Source organism: Stylophora pistillata, chromosome 1, assembly GCF_964205215.1.
Source record: "Stylophora pistillata chromosome 1, jaStyPist1.2, whole genome shotgun sequence".
Lineage (NCBI taxonomy): Eukaryota > Metazoa > Cnidaria > Anthozoa > Scleractinia > Pocilloporidae > Stylophora > Stylophora pistillata.
Genome location: NC_142519.1, coordinates 20786963 through 20801796, shown reverse-complemented (window position 1 = coordinate 20801796; position 14834 = coordinate 20786963). Strand labels below are relative to the sequence as shown.

At 37.3% G+C, this 14834-nt stretch overlaps 2 long non-coding RNA genes across 13 annotated transcripts in view; one reads left to right on the top strand and one right to left on the bottom strand.

Annotated features, from left to right (window-relative positions):
• The window catches only part of LOC111329152 (uncharacterized), a 14897-nt gene extending 12172 nt beyond the window's left edge, over nt 1-2725 (top strand). For 2 of the 3 annotated variants that reach the window (XR_002694681.2, XR_015994746.1), the window contains exons 4-5: nt 1535-1637; nt 2243-2725. This is a non-coding gene — a long non-coding RNA (uncharacterized LOC111329152). The remainder of the gene's footprint in view (nt 1-1534; nt 1638-2242) is intronic. The other variant, XR_015994748.1, reaches the window with a different exon arrangement.
• LOC111329153 (uncharacterized) lies at nt 2195-14222 on the bottom strand. 10 transcript variants are annotated; one of them, XR_015994755.1, is made up of 9 exons: nt 13906-14222; nt 12653-12721; nt 10802-10900; nt 9418-9543; nt 8949-8990; nt 7586-7680; nt 4697-5000; nt 3175-3293; nt 2195-2970 (listed from the first exon to the last, which is right to left on the bottom strand). It is a non-coding gene; the product is annotated as an uncharacterized LOC111329153 (long non-coding RNA). The 10 variants fall into 10 exon arrangements; XR_015994765.1 differs by lacking the exon at nt 4697-5000; XR_015994753.1 differs by having other exon boundaries at nt 7586-8990; nt 13906-14215.
• Between the last annotated feature and the right edge of the window lie 612 nt (nt 14223-14834).

Here is a 14834-nt window from a genome sequence, read left to right as displayed (position 1 = left end):
TGAACTTGAATTTTCATTCAATCGAAATTGAATTTCATTGAAATGAACTTGAATTTTCATTCAATTGAAATTGAATTTCATTGAATTGAACTTGAATTTCATTGAATTGAACTTGAATTTTCATTGAATTGAACTTGAATTGAAATTGAATTGAACTTGAATTGAACTTAATTGAAATTGAATTGCATTGAGTTGAAATTGAATTTCATTGAATTGAAATTGAATTTTAGTATTGAATATTGCTACCATCGGTTTGCCATATTTGGACATCTTTGGAGAGAGAGATAGGTTTAATAGATGTAACATTTATCAAAAAATAGTGGATCCACAAATATATAACGAAACTCAACTTTGCTGCTGTGATCATGCGCTGCCTTAAGGGTACTTCTGAGATGATCGTGCAGATCCACACCTCTGTAATCGAGTCCGTTTAATACCCCATGAAAAGAAACTACAGCTCTCTCTTCCTCTCTCTCTCTCTCTCTCCTCCTCCCTCCCTATCATTCGGCAGTCAGTACTGTGCCTCTTGAATTTTGCGTACAGCAACGTTACATTTTTTGGATGCAGTTTTTACAAATTCCTTTCGGCGATGTGTCAAAGAAAAGGGTTTCTATCTTTCGTGCAGCATAGGTTCTTTCAATCTCTCGTTAAAGAGCGGTTATTCAGTAAATTAACTAGCAGTCCTTGACATTTACGGCGTAAGCCTGGTAGAAAACAAATTAATAATTTATGAATACCTAACTCAAAAATAGATAAACAGACAAACATAATATGAAGAAAGAGGGACCGAAAATTTCTGGACCGATGTTAAGTTGTAACATTTTAAGTTGCCAGGCAAGAGTCATCTATTATATCTCACCAATTTAACCAAGTAATGCATAGCGAGGACGTGATTGATCAAAATAGCTAGTCAGTGAGTCTCTCAGCAGATTTTCCATACCATAATGAAGATACTAGCACCCTTCGAAATGATGTCAAAAAACAACATTAGCTCTTTCAACAATAGGTAGTTCTAAGTGTTTCTAATTCTTTCGTGCCAACATAGGTTGATTAATAGTGAGCAAAAAAACAAAAAATTAACATATGGTTATTTTTGAGGAAATATCACTCATCCTCGTAGTCTTTCAGTGTGGCTATTCGCACGTGTTTTAACGGCCTGTAGGACCCCTGTAGCTATGGAGTAAAGAAGTCGTACTTGTAGGAATAGCAGCATTTAAGGCTATCCCTCACTTAGCTATTCTTCAACTTTATCTTAGTGTTAGAATGCTACGGTAACTGTCGTGTTCGTGATGTTCGCCTTTTTCTGCGCCAACGAAGTTAGTTACCACTTTCCGGTTAGAGTAGAATACTTTCCTCTTGAGGGAAGGGGTGGGGAAATTGGTAAGAGAAGTGAAATGGAGTTTATTTTGGCTCTGCTTTTTCTTTTATTCTTATTTGAATTTTTCTGATGTAAATTAACTGTAACCAAACATAAACTTGCAGTAAAAGGTGTAGCAATCTGCAAATATGTTTTTGCTCAAATTATCTTTTTCAGATAGACAATGATTTATTTGAAGATTGCAATAAGGAGGAATCGTCTATTATGCTTGGGAAAAAATTGAAAGTTTCAAGCCGATATGTGGATGTACTTATTTCAGGTTAGTAAGCTCTACATCTTGCCTAGTTTTATGTAATATTTTATTTCAGCAATCCAATCATCCGAATTGAGACGTTCGCAAACCAAGACGGCTTTGGAAACAAAAACGTAGCCAAACAAAAAAATTTAATGAGCACATCAATGATTCAGCACGTGCGTTTGTTATTTGGTACATTTTTTAGCGTGTTCTGCAAGGCAACAACGTTTAATTGCCAAAATTTGCTTGGTCTGAGGGAGAAGGGAATGACGACGGCGGATTATTTACGTTTCCATTTAGAACTAAACTCTGCTCAATATTTTATGCTGAAGATGAAGAGTGGCGCAGTTAGAGACGGTAATTAAATCTTCTCATTCGCGAAATTTTTAAAGAAAAATATATGTATATTTTGTAATAGAAGTTTTCCTCGGCCTAACCGTCTTGCTGATTTCTTTTAAAAGTCTCTATATAGAAGCTATCAGATCTTGTAATTCAGAAATTCAAATCAGTGAAGTTAGGACTCACAACCTTCACAGGGTCAGTTACGTTAACGGCAAACTGCAATTCATTTGGGATCTGAATAAAACAGAATAAAGCTTTTATTTCTTCTGTTCATCAATTTTCTTCAGATTGACAAAACGCAAGGCAAGAGACCAGAGATAATTACCAACCTTGGAAAGACAGCAGGATCGGAGGCAGTCAAATGTCACCCTTGGAAAGACAGCAAAATCGGGGGTCAATCCGCCACGTCCACCACTATACATTATAGGCAGCTTTTAATTAGTTATAAAAGCTCAAACTTATGGTAACAACATCTTGTAATACACGTGTATCAAGACAGAAGTTAGGTTACACAAAACGCATGCTTGGAAAATAAATGCTACTACCACAGGGTAGAAAACTTTTGTAAATACTTAACAAAACTGTTTTGAAGTGGTGGGCGCGGCGGGGGACGTTGGATGGGTGGAAAAAACAAACTTTGTGAAAGAAGTAGTGATTTGATTTTTGTAATAAAAAACTGTACGAAAAGGACTGTAATATTACTGTGATATCAATTGGAAGATTGTACTGTAATATTATTAAAGTGTAATAAAAATGTTTGTACCACCGGGTGTGATGGAGAGTAGTCAACCTTTATAATCTGTCTAATAGAGGGGACGTGGTGTGTGTGTGTGTGTGTGTGTGTGTGTGTGTGTGTGTGGGGGGGGGGGGGGGGTGGACGGATCGAACCCTAATTTTTCATTTTATTCTCTGAATAAGGGGTCGATCCGATTTAACTTTCTTTCCGAGATTCCTATTTGTCTCTGGCCCCGATGCTTAAAATCCTTGACATCCAGCTTTGGGTGGTCGAAGAAACCTGGAACACAAATAAACGAAATCAAGATCAAGAATCTGAGCTATAGAAACGTTACCCGCCTTCAGACTTTATCACAATTTTACCAAACTTACACAAGCTTCTGTTCAATATGTCACAAAAATTAGACTTGGAAAATTCTTCAATTCAGAAAATAAAATGAATTCACATGCTCCCTAAATTTTTGCAAGACAGGCTGCTTCTTACCTCACAAAAGAAGATAATAATCAGATCTTCCACAAAGTAGCTTATCCATCAGAAGCAAACTTTCAAAGGCATCAGACAGCCGCTATCCTGCATCAAATCATATCCCATCAATCTTTGCTCTACAATCACAAACAAATTAAGACATGGTTAGCAATGGTATATTTTGGTCATGTCGCAAGTAGTATTTAAAAAGTAACGCTGGGTGTTAAATATGACTGAAAAATAACACATTCTCCACGAATTTCATACCATAATTATTCATCTTGAAAAGGCGCTAAGTTACGGTTAGCGAATCTTAATAATTTAGCGAACACTGTTTTGTTAGAAACCTGCTTAGTCTTCTCTACCCTTAGTTATCGTTTTCCCAGTAAGTTTTGTGTCTATTTTCTTGAATCAAAATGTTTGGTGACTATCTGAGACATCTAACTGAAATTCTGAAGTTTCGTACAAATTAAAGGCGATTTCATTGTGCGACAAAAGCACGATTAACACACGATGACGATACTCCTTGAATTATACTTAAACAAATGCGATCCATGCCACTAATGGAACTAGTTGAAAAAGAACCTCATAGAAGCAGAGGTCCCCCCTTGTCATTTGTTAGAGGGATGAGTTGAGATGGTATCAAAAATCGCGACAAGCTCGAATTTTTTACTTCTATCATTAACCAGCATGCAAATCACCCCCGCTCCTTTCATATAAATAATCGCCTCCATTAAGCGCGAAAATATGCTCAGATATGTGTCCGTGTAACTTTTCCGAGATGCAAACAGATTTCCGAGGGCGAAGCTCGAGCAAAGCTGTGAGCTTCGAGAAACAGATAATGAGATCTGTTCCCGGAAACATTAATTCAACCAGCCCTAAAAAGTTTTTGAAAAGTGTGTGAAAAAGTTTTGCCTACTTCTCATTGTTAAACAATAAAGTATAACTCGGGAAAAACTCGTCCTTGATTCACGCAGGATATTAACATAAACCATGGATGCCACACTCACTGGTTTTCAAATACCCTAACTTTTCCCAGAAAAATGTCAAATTTGTGTGACCAACTGAATCAACAGTCTTACAAATTAGTCCTGGTAATTGCGCCTCACTTCCCCTCACAGCCATCCTCTCTAGCCATGTATTTAGGCTTGCTTTCAGCGAGTCACAAGCAGTCTACACGAGTTGAGAGTTCCTTAATATCACGAGGGTAAAGAATTGATTATCTTGAAAACTCAACAACAGTTTGTCGATCAGTTTCAATAAAACACAGTCACCCTACCGTCAACAGCTTTCATGTCCGTGAAATTTAACAAAGAATTTGAAATGTTACAAAATTTCACAGGATTAATATCAGTTTCTATGCAACAACGTACCCACACTTCGCCCAATCCAACATTACCCACAGGTAGCTCAAGCTCTCTGTATGAACCACACAAGGAACACAATATGGCATATCGATTTATAAGGATTTGTATAGGATTTTCTACTAGATATCCACGGAGGTAGTTAAAAGTGAAAATATTCAATACAAATGGCTTACCTCATTCCATACGTGTGTTGTATGCTCCTGGTGTCGTTATTCTACCAATTTAACTTGATTTAAGCGATTTTTTTTAATCCTGGTTTTCTCTTCTTAAATCGATATGCCATATTGTGTTCCTTGTGTGGTTCATATAGAGAGCTTGGGCTACCTGTGCATAAGCCCCAACTTGTTACCAGTTGTTTGTTGTTGGGTTAGGGGTGGGGTGAGTGCGCAGTTGTTGAGGTGCTGACACTGATCCATTTCATTCAAAAACCGACTTGGACTTGATGGACAAAAGACGTGCTCGTCAGGAATCTTTCAACTACAGTTAACATTATACCGAAAAAAATCAACATCAGGAAAAGTTAAGTATCAGCATCTTCCATCATGAAGAGGCCAAGACAAGAGGAATGAGATCATATTTACGAGAGGTTTCTCGGTTAATTTCTTGACTTCTTTCGAAAATTTAATTTCCCCTGACACTGAAGAATATTTTTCTTTGAAAATTTCCCGGCCTGTGGCAACCATGTGAAGGCAAACATTATGGTACACGCCAAGGGGCGCAATTCGCAGGCCGGCCTAAAATAGAAAAAAATCACCTGCGGGCCTCGTTGGCTATCAATCAGCTCCTATCCAACGCGCGCTCGTGGAATAAATATATCTTATTAGACGTTTTGTTGTACAGTATCGCTGAGTATTTTTACGAGTTGTGCCGTATTTTGACGAGCCCTTCAAAATACGGCACAACTCGTAAAAATACTCAGCAATACTACACAACAAAACGTCTAATGAGAGATTTATTAAATCCAACAGGCCAAATTGCTGTTTCAGTGCGGGCAAATTTCGCGGATATTTCTGGAGTACAAATATCGCGTGATATTTGTACTCGTCTCGCGCGTTATTTGTACTCTACGAAGCTCAGTTGGTTAATAATCGTCAATTAGTATATACAACACTAATGAATAGTGCTTTTCGCGCGCGCTGATTGGTTGGTTCGAAAGTGATTAGCAAGTACTATTCACCTACACTTCGATGAATAATTGTTAATATAATAATCGTGGAGTAGGTTTGCTCCAAAAAGGGCTCTGAAATGTTCTACTGGTTGGCTGTAAGTAGGGATTTTGCTACACTTTAAGCTAATTGCAGATTGGCAAATCCATTGTGTGCGATTTTATTGAAAAAATGTGCTTGAGCCGTAAACTAAACCAACTGCGCTAGGACAGCGCTTTAAGTAAATGCGATTCTCTTTTCATTCCACCCTTGCTAAAACGTAAATTCTGATTGGCTAATCCAACTGTAGGAAGCCCAGCACTGCGACATACCAAAAATGATGCTTCTATGTTGGACATGTACTAAAATCAGGAACACCGGAACACCGTCAAAATACGGCAACATCACAGAACGGCAACATCACGGAACATCACGGAACATCACGGAACACCGGAAAACCGCGGAAAACCACGGAACACCGAAACACCCCCGGAACACCGAATTGGACGGTGTAAAAAAATAAAATGTAGATGTAATTTGTTTACCCACGTAACACGAAAGAGCTTAGAAGCAGGCGCTAAATATATAGTTTAATTGGATATTTTTAAATCTAAACTGAAAACACACCTTTTTAAATGTGATTTTAATCTAAATTAGATTACTTAATCTTTTGTTTTTACATTTCTAAGTCATACTGTAACACAATGGATGTAAAGCGCTTAGAACGCATGCGAATAAGCGCTATATAAGTGTTATTATTATAGTTTCTTAATGTTTCTTATCTTATTTCTTTTTGGTATAAATGTTGTTTTTGTTGTTGTTGTTGTTGTTGTTGTTGTTGCCGTTCTAGCTTTTAAAGAGATATTAACTTTTTCCAATTACAAGCCCCTATTGTTAGGCGTTTTTACTGTTTTAAGAAGCCAAAAGGGACGTTGAACAAATTAAGAAAGATTCCGCTCAAAGTTCGAGAAATAATGAATGCAAAAATTATTTACTAAAAATCTACTCACAGCACAGTAACTTTTTGAATACTATTTAAAACATCTCACTGTAATTCGTTTCTCTAGGTGACCCCTCGATGAAATCCCCAAGCATTCTCGAGAAATTTCATGTCAAACCTCGTAATTCTTTAAGCGAGTGTTATTGTGTTTTTAACTTATGGGAAACGTCCGTTTTAACTGAAATATGCATAACTTCAAGTTCAATTTTCTCTTGCGAGGTCAGCTTGAGAGCTGAAATTTCGATAAGATCTTCTTACATTTATTCAAAATATTACCATGCTATCTAAAAATTTCTCAAGACTATGATCACACTGATAGGGGGAGCTGCAGTGATGAAATGGCACTCGCCTCCCACCAATGTGACCCGGTTCGCTTAATTCCCAGACCTACCGTCATTTGAAGGTATAGTTTGTTGTTTGTTTTTCTCCAGGTTCTCCGGTTTTCCTCCCTCCACAAAAACCAACACTTCTAAATTCAAATTCGATGTCATACACGTACACTTTATAACAAGCTCTAAGCTCTTTCGTTATACGTGGGTAAAGAAATTACATTTACATTTTATTTTTTACATGATCTGTAATGGGAAAATAGAACAACACTGTCAAATTCGGTGTTCAGGGGTGTTTCGGCTGTTCCGGTGTTCCGTGATGTCCCGGGGTGTTCCGGTGTTCCTGGTTGTTCCAGTGTTCCAGGATGTTCCGGGGTGTTCCGGTGTTCCTGGGTGTTCCGGTGTTCTGGGGTGTTCAGGGGTGTTCAGGTGTTCCGGTGTTCTGGGGTGTTCAGGGGTGTTCAGATGTTCCGGTGTTCCCGTGTTCCTGGTTTTAATACATACCTCTATGCTGTGTGTTTCGGCCTCAACTGAATACATACAGCTTCATGATGATAAAAAACAAAAACAAAAACAAACAACACTTGCCTTGGACACCTCATGGAGTCAATCAAGGTCCAATAATCCACTGCAGTCGACGACCTTTGAAAACAAACAGTGTCTGCACTCTTGCTTGGCGGGTCCTGTACCAGGATTAAAGGATACGGAAATCTACAAACCCTTCCCCTTCAGTTTCCAAAATAAGTTGCGTTAAAACCGAACTCTTTAAAATGATTATCTTCAAATCTTTCCAGGGATTTGTTGGGTAAAACCAATTCCTTAGCGAGTCAGTTCTTTAAGTCATCCACCTATTTTACAAAGTCAAACCACAAGTATCAAGACTGGGGAAGAGTTTTGTAGGGTAAAGCCGACTCCTTAGTGGTAAGCTTTCAGTCACCCACCTCTTGTACAAAGTCAAACATCTGATCAGCGCATAAAGACAGTCCAGTTTCCGAAACAATTTTTCCTCTTTTTTGGGGGACCAAGTCTTGGCATCACAGATCAAGACTAAGGAAGGGTTGTGTAGGGTGAAGCCGACTCCTTTGTGGTAAGCTTTCCTCACCCATCCCTTGTACAAAGTCAAACATCCGATCAGCACTTAAAGACAGTCCAGTTTCCAAAACATTTTTTCCTCTTTTTTGGGGACCAAGTCTTTGCATCACAGATCAAGACTAAGGAAGGGTTGTGTAGGGTGAAGCCGACTCCTTTGTGGTAAGCTTTCAGTCACCCATCCCTTGTACAAAGTCAAACATCCGATCAGCACTTAAAGACAGTCCAGTTTCCGAAACAGTTTTTCCTCTTTTTTGGGGACCAAGTCTTTGCATCACAGATCAAGACTAAGGAAGGGTTGTGTAGGGTGAAGCCGACTCCTTTGTGGTAAGCTTTCCTCACCCATCCCTTGTACAAAGTCAAACATCCGATCAGCACTTAAAGACAGTCCAGTTTCCGAAACAGTTTTTCCTCTTTTTTGGGGACCAAGTCTTTGCATCACAGATCAAGACTAAGGAAGGGTTGTGTAGGGTGAAGCCGACTCCTTTGTGGTAAGCTTTCCTCACCCATCCCTTGTACAAAGTCAATCATCCGATCAGCACTTAAAGACAGTCCAGTTTCCGAGACAGTTTTTCCTCTTTTTTGGGGACCAAGTCTTTGCATCACAGATCAAGACTAAGGAAGACTTAGGTAGGGTGAAACTGAATCTTTAGCAGGTCAGCTTTTAGTCACTTATCTTTTTTAAAAAGCTCACATTAATTCAGGGCAGAAAGACATACCAATTTGCTACAGAAGCCTTCTCTTTCCTTTCTTTTTGTCTAAGACTAACTCTTGACAAACATTTTCAGGCTTTTTATTCAAAGTATACAACATTTGCATATGATATATTTCAACACTTATCTCAATAAATTAGCTGCACAACCTGAAAAGCTCACGGAGACCAGAAGGAGAACATCTTTCTTTCCTAGAAAGAAAACAAATAAATTATAAACAATTAATTTAAAAAAACACAATTTTAATTCTACAATATAAATTAAAGTGTTTTGCTTTTGTAGCTAGAATTATATCAAAACACAATTGTGTGCAGGTTTAATTCAAATAGCTTTGTAAACATCCTTTGCCCCTTTTGATAGGTAAAAATTGATCATAGCTTTACTGTTAACACACTTGAAGAGGAGATTTAGCTTTAGCAGGGCAGGGGAGGTAAATAAATCTTCTACACACAAAAGATTCAGAACAAAACAGTGTAAGAAAAAAATTCTGATCTTATAAAATACTTAATTAGTAACTCCATCGGCCATCTTCTATGGAAGTTTTCATAAAAAGAAAAATAAATGATCAAAACAAAAAAAAAGGAAAATTGTATAGCATGAATAAATGCATGAATCCACCTTCATTCAATCTTGAAACAACCAATTCAGGAATGGATACCATTTTGAATACTGATGTGCTCTGCTTGCAGATGGAACCAAACAAGTTGCATCATATGTGCTGAACAGATACAAATTTGAGGTGATCTAAGAACAGAGCATACATGTAGCTTATACCAGAATTTTGCTTAGCTGCAAAAAAAGATAGCAATAAGACTTATCATTTAGTAACAACAAAACAACAACCTTTATTTATGTGTCAAATCTAAAATAGCAGTTATACAACCACTAACTGGGGACACTAAATACTACCTAAAAATTTAAGTAATTTAAAAATAAAACAATATATATGTACAATTTAAAATCTAACCTAAGTCTTACATCACTTAAACATATCAGTCAGTCATAATTAAGACAGGAAGATAATCAGCCAGTCTGTCAATTTATCTGAGGTAAAAGCTGTAATTCTTTACATATGAGATCTAGTTTTCATTTTATACATATAATACCTCACAAAAGAAAGGAGAACACAGCACAGCACATAACAATTTATGCAAAAATGTTCACAGCTATCTTGAAATTCTATCTGATGAGAACCTATCAATTTTTTATCTTTTGAAGAACAGTTCGAAAACAAAGCTAACCCTTTCATTTCTGAGATCTTGATAGTAACTCTCCTTAATGTCTGCCATACAATTTTTATGGCATTAGTTCAGAGAATTTGGTACTGGATCAACTAGTTATCCCCTAATTGATACTTTTCTTTATTCTCATTACTTGTCTGATAGATAATGTATTGATACAGTAAGGAGAAATTCTGTCTTGGTCACTCATGGAAGTTAAAGGGTTAACAGCTTCTGTATCAAGCAGTAGGTCATCAGTCTCTAGTCACTGTATGAAAGTCAGTCAGTAGGAGAGCAAATCAGTCTTACTCAGTTAATCAGTCAGTAACAATCAGCCAGTTGGTGTAGTTAAAATTCAAACAACTCTAGAGTTCAGATTTTCAATGATGGTTGGCATCTGAATAGTTTGTCAATTAGTTGATCATCAGTTAGCCAGCAGGTCATACAATGTCACATAAATATCACTGGTGTTTAAGTCATAATCAGTCAATTTGTATGTGCATATGTTAATCTTACAGTTTGTTTACTGGTCACTTGGTCTGTAGAAAGGTTTATTGGTTGGTTAGCCATAAGTCAGTCAGTCAGTCAGTCACCTTAAACAATAATAGTGAACAATGGTTCCCATTTTCGGCCGTCAGTAACCTGTCAGCCAACTGTCGGCCGACAGGTTACCGACACATTACCGACAGTCGGCCGACAGTTTTCAGTTGACCAAAAATTGACCGAAAACAAAGTCAAACTTTTCCAGTTGAAAACAGTAAATATAAATCAGTTGATCGAACCATTTTGTACTCCAGAAGCCCTCCATGGTGTTGCTATGTGCTCCAGTACAAGGGTCAACAAAGTAATTTCTGAGTGGTTGATCATCAGGTGGATGTAACCTACATCGTTCAAGTTAAAGTAAGGCAAGAAGTTTTAGAAGCAATAGATATGGAAATGTTTACGATCATTTCACTTTACAACCCACGACAGGTTATTGACATGTTACCAACGGGTTACCAAAAGGTAACCAACTGTTGGCTGACAGTTGGCCAAAACTTTGACCTGAAACATAACGAAAACTGTAAAGCAACAGTTGGCCAACAGTCGGCTGACCATTGGCTGCCTGTCGCCTGCCTGTCAGTCAACAGTTGGGCGACAGTCCTGTCGGCCGACAGTATGTTTTGGGAACTGTTCTTCACTTTTTCACCTTGAACCACATGTTTATAGCTGGTCTGTTGGGTATTGTTGATAGAAGGGCAGGTTTTTACAAGTATAGTCAGACTTTGCACAGTCACAAGATCCAGCAGTAAAGTTAATAAGTCAGTCAGTCTATTGGTTTGATGTCAAGCAGGTGTTTGGATTGCTAGTTATAGAGCCACATGTATTCAGTCATTTAAAAATGGGTAACTCATTTGGGATTTTAACCAGACAAGATGTAGTGCTGCTAAAAATGATAAGGCCTTAAATATTTACCCAACACATAAATAGTAATAATATTATTAATAATAAATAATATTTAAAGAGGATACTCCCATCACATTGAGTGGTTTTCAGGGGGGGTCCTCAGACTAAAAATACATTTAGATTAGATTAAAAAAATAAAAATTATTTGCAGATGTAGAATGACAAGAAGCATTTAAAAGCACAAAGATTAAAATACTAAAATTAAGAACATGCTAAAGTTTATAAGGTAATTTTAAAAAATAAAAAATTAAGAATCATGCTAAGGTTTATAAGGCAATTTTAGAAAATAATTATTTAAGTGTCTTAAAAATTGATGGTGGCATAGGCTTTTTCAACTCAGGCAGAAGTGCCAACCATTCGTACCATTCATAAAGCAACCAGGGAAAATAAAACTGAATGAAACACTTTTGTTCAGAAGTCTTGGACTTCTGTCAGAATCATTGTTAGCTACATATGCATCAAAAGTAGCATCAGAATTGAAAGATAAATTAAATTCATTCCATAATTAATTGGAAATAGTTAAATAATTGAATTAAGTACAATGTGTATATGAAGTTCATATATTTTGAACTGTGGTATTAAATACGTATGATGCACGATCCTCGCAGTAGAGAGCGCTATTTAGGTGATAGCGAAAATCAGACCTGAAAAAAAAAAAATCAGATCAAAATATATGAACTTCATATATACATTGCATCTGATTTATCATCACGGGTTTATTACGAATCAACTTAACGGCCTGTTCCCAGTTGGCTTGTTGGCTCAATTGGTAGAGCGTTGCACTAGTATCGCAGAGGTCAGTGGTTTGAATCCCGTACAGGCCTGATTTTTTTCAGGTCTGATTTTCGCTATTGCATAAATAGCGCTCTCTACTGTGAGGATCGTGCATCATAGGTATTTAATACCGCAATTTAAAATATATGAACTTCATATATACATTGTATCTCATTTATCATCACGGGTTTATTACGAATCAACTTAACGGCCTGTTCCCAGTTGGCTTGTTAGCTCAATTGGTAGAGCGCTGCACTAGTATCGCAGAAGTCAGTGGTTCGAATCCCGTACAGGCCTGATTTTTTGCAGGTCTGATTTTCGCTATTGCATAGATAGCGCTCTCTACTGCAAGGATCGTGCATCATACAAATTCAATTAAGTGTTGCTCATTCTTTTATTAATTATTTTTGTACCTGAAAAAATAGCTTCAAGTTCTGGTACTAGGGACTTTAATCCACTTAATATTCCTCTCTGCTTGCCATCTTTAATATAACATACATAACAGCTTCTATTATCAATTGATAATATGCAAATTGTATTTATTCCAACTCTTTGAAACTTTTCCTCTTACTTTCATAAATGAACAAACACATATGGGGATATCAACTGTTATGAGGCCTGCAAAATTAATCCAAGGGTTGGGCACTCTTTCTTTATCAGATGTTGTAACAAAGAAAATTAATCTCACATTACATAATGTTATTTTCACCATTTTAAAAGTACATGAATAACGCAGGGTGATTGGTAGTTAACTATTAGTAACAAATTGCTGAAAAGATTGCTGTATGATGAGTGAGCTCATTCACCCATGGAATATAAGGTTACAAAGATCACAATACTTGTAAATAAGATCAACATTTCATTTAATGCATGTACCATGTTGTGAAATGTTATATTAGTCATATTATTTACCAAATTATCTGTGTGAGCACATAGATCAATTCTAAGTTTTAACATCCCCCCCCCCCCCCCACTCCATGCCCCTAGGCAACTGCCAGGCAAACCAACAGCAATTCTACACTATGCCTTAAATAGATACATGTACATCTTTCGCCACTGAATGCATATATTTGATACAGCTATCAACACTCAAGGCTCGACACTAACTTTTCAACTTACTAGCCACGTGGCTAGTGACTAGTGACACCTTAGATGTTACAACAATTTCAGTTTGTCTACTAGCCAAACTGGCTTGCAGAAACCGAAAACTACTGGTCTGTGGCTAGTTGGCTCCCGTTAGTGTCAAGCCCTGACACTGTCTACATTATATACAGCTGTATATAAAATTATGGTCTATCCTAATTATAAATACAAACAGTTATCTGCATAGTCTAAACTCAATACCTCAGTACATGCAGCTATCCACTCTGTCATCAACAGAGGATACAACCAACAACACTGTTTACACTAGATTCACCCGTCTTGAATGCTTTCTACAGTATATAGTATACTACAGTTACAGGTATCTAATCTGTCTATTAATAGTACCTGTGGATTAAAAACCATCTAAGGCAGAGCTTAAATTAGCAAGGAAATATTTGAATTTCCTGCGTTCAGATTGAATGGTTCCTTGCAATGCTTAAAGATAAAATAAACTGGAAAAATTCCTTTCAAATTCAAATAAAAGAGGAAAAAAATTACAAAACAAAACAGCCTCAAGAAATACCTTAATTTGGCTGCACGCCTTCATCTAGCCTTTCAGATATTTCTGAGTACAGCGTTGTGTGCGTTGACATTAACATTCGCCATTCTTGCGTTTAGGAAGAGACAAGAACCATATAACGGTAGATAAGATTCTAAAGCCAAGTGTTGTTTTCCCTCACACTTTTGTGCCAAAAGATAGTGTTGTTTTCCTCAACCATGCTCATCACCGACTTGGTTGATCCCAATCTTCTCTCCGATCCCTCGACGTTGTTACCAGGGGCTTCTCGGTTTCCTCAATGGTCTGAGGGCCATCAACCTTCTGGGCAAACAGTTACCTTTCCGGCCCAAATTGGATACTATTGTGCAAAGAATCGGTTTGTTTATACACCAGAATGATTTCTGAATGATCAAATCGACTGCGTGACCATGAGAAACGGAACAACGTAACAGATAAAGTGTCCAGCCTGAATGATAATAAAAGGGAAAAAAATCTAGACGATCATTACTAAAGATTCACTTGAAACAAATTCTTATTCGACTAAGTGATCATTACAATGACACTTTTGCATCTGGTTATTCTTTTCCTTTGTGATCGTCAACGATCTCAAACTTTGGAAAGCGCAAAAGATTTTTAGCACTTCAGCAAGATCAATCCATAAGATCCAGAGATCGACAACTCGTGGGAGACCGATTTTCTTTCTGAAAAATCTGGTAACAGAATTATCCGACAGATATTTGGGGAGCACAGTCGAGTCGATTTGGGTCGTCATATTACAAACAATGCAACCGGAAAAAAAAATTTTTCGGAGTTTTGAACTGGTCAACTACCCACCGTGCAATACTGAGCGCATACACACAGGAACACACATTAAAATGCTTCTACTGCTCAGGAGTCAAAGTGTTACGGGATCAAATCATTTTTTCCTTTATAGCTTCCTGGCCGCCATTTTA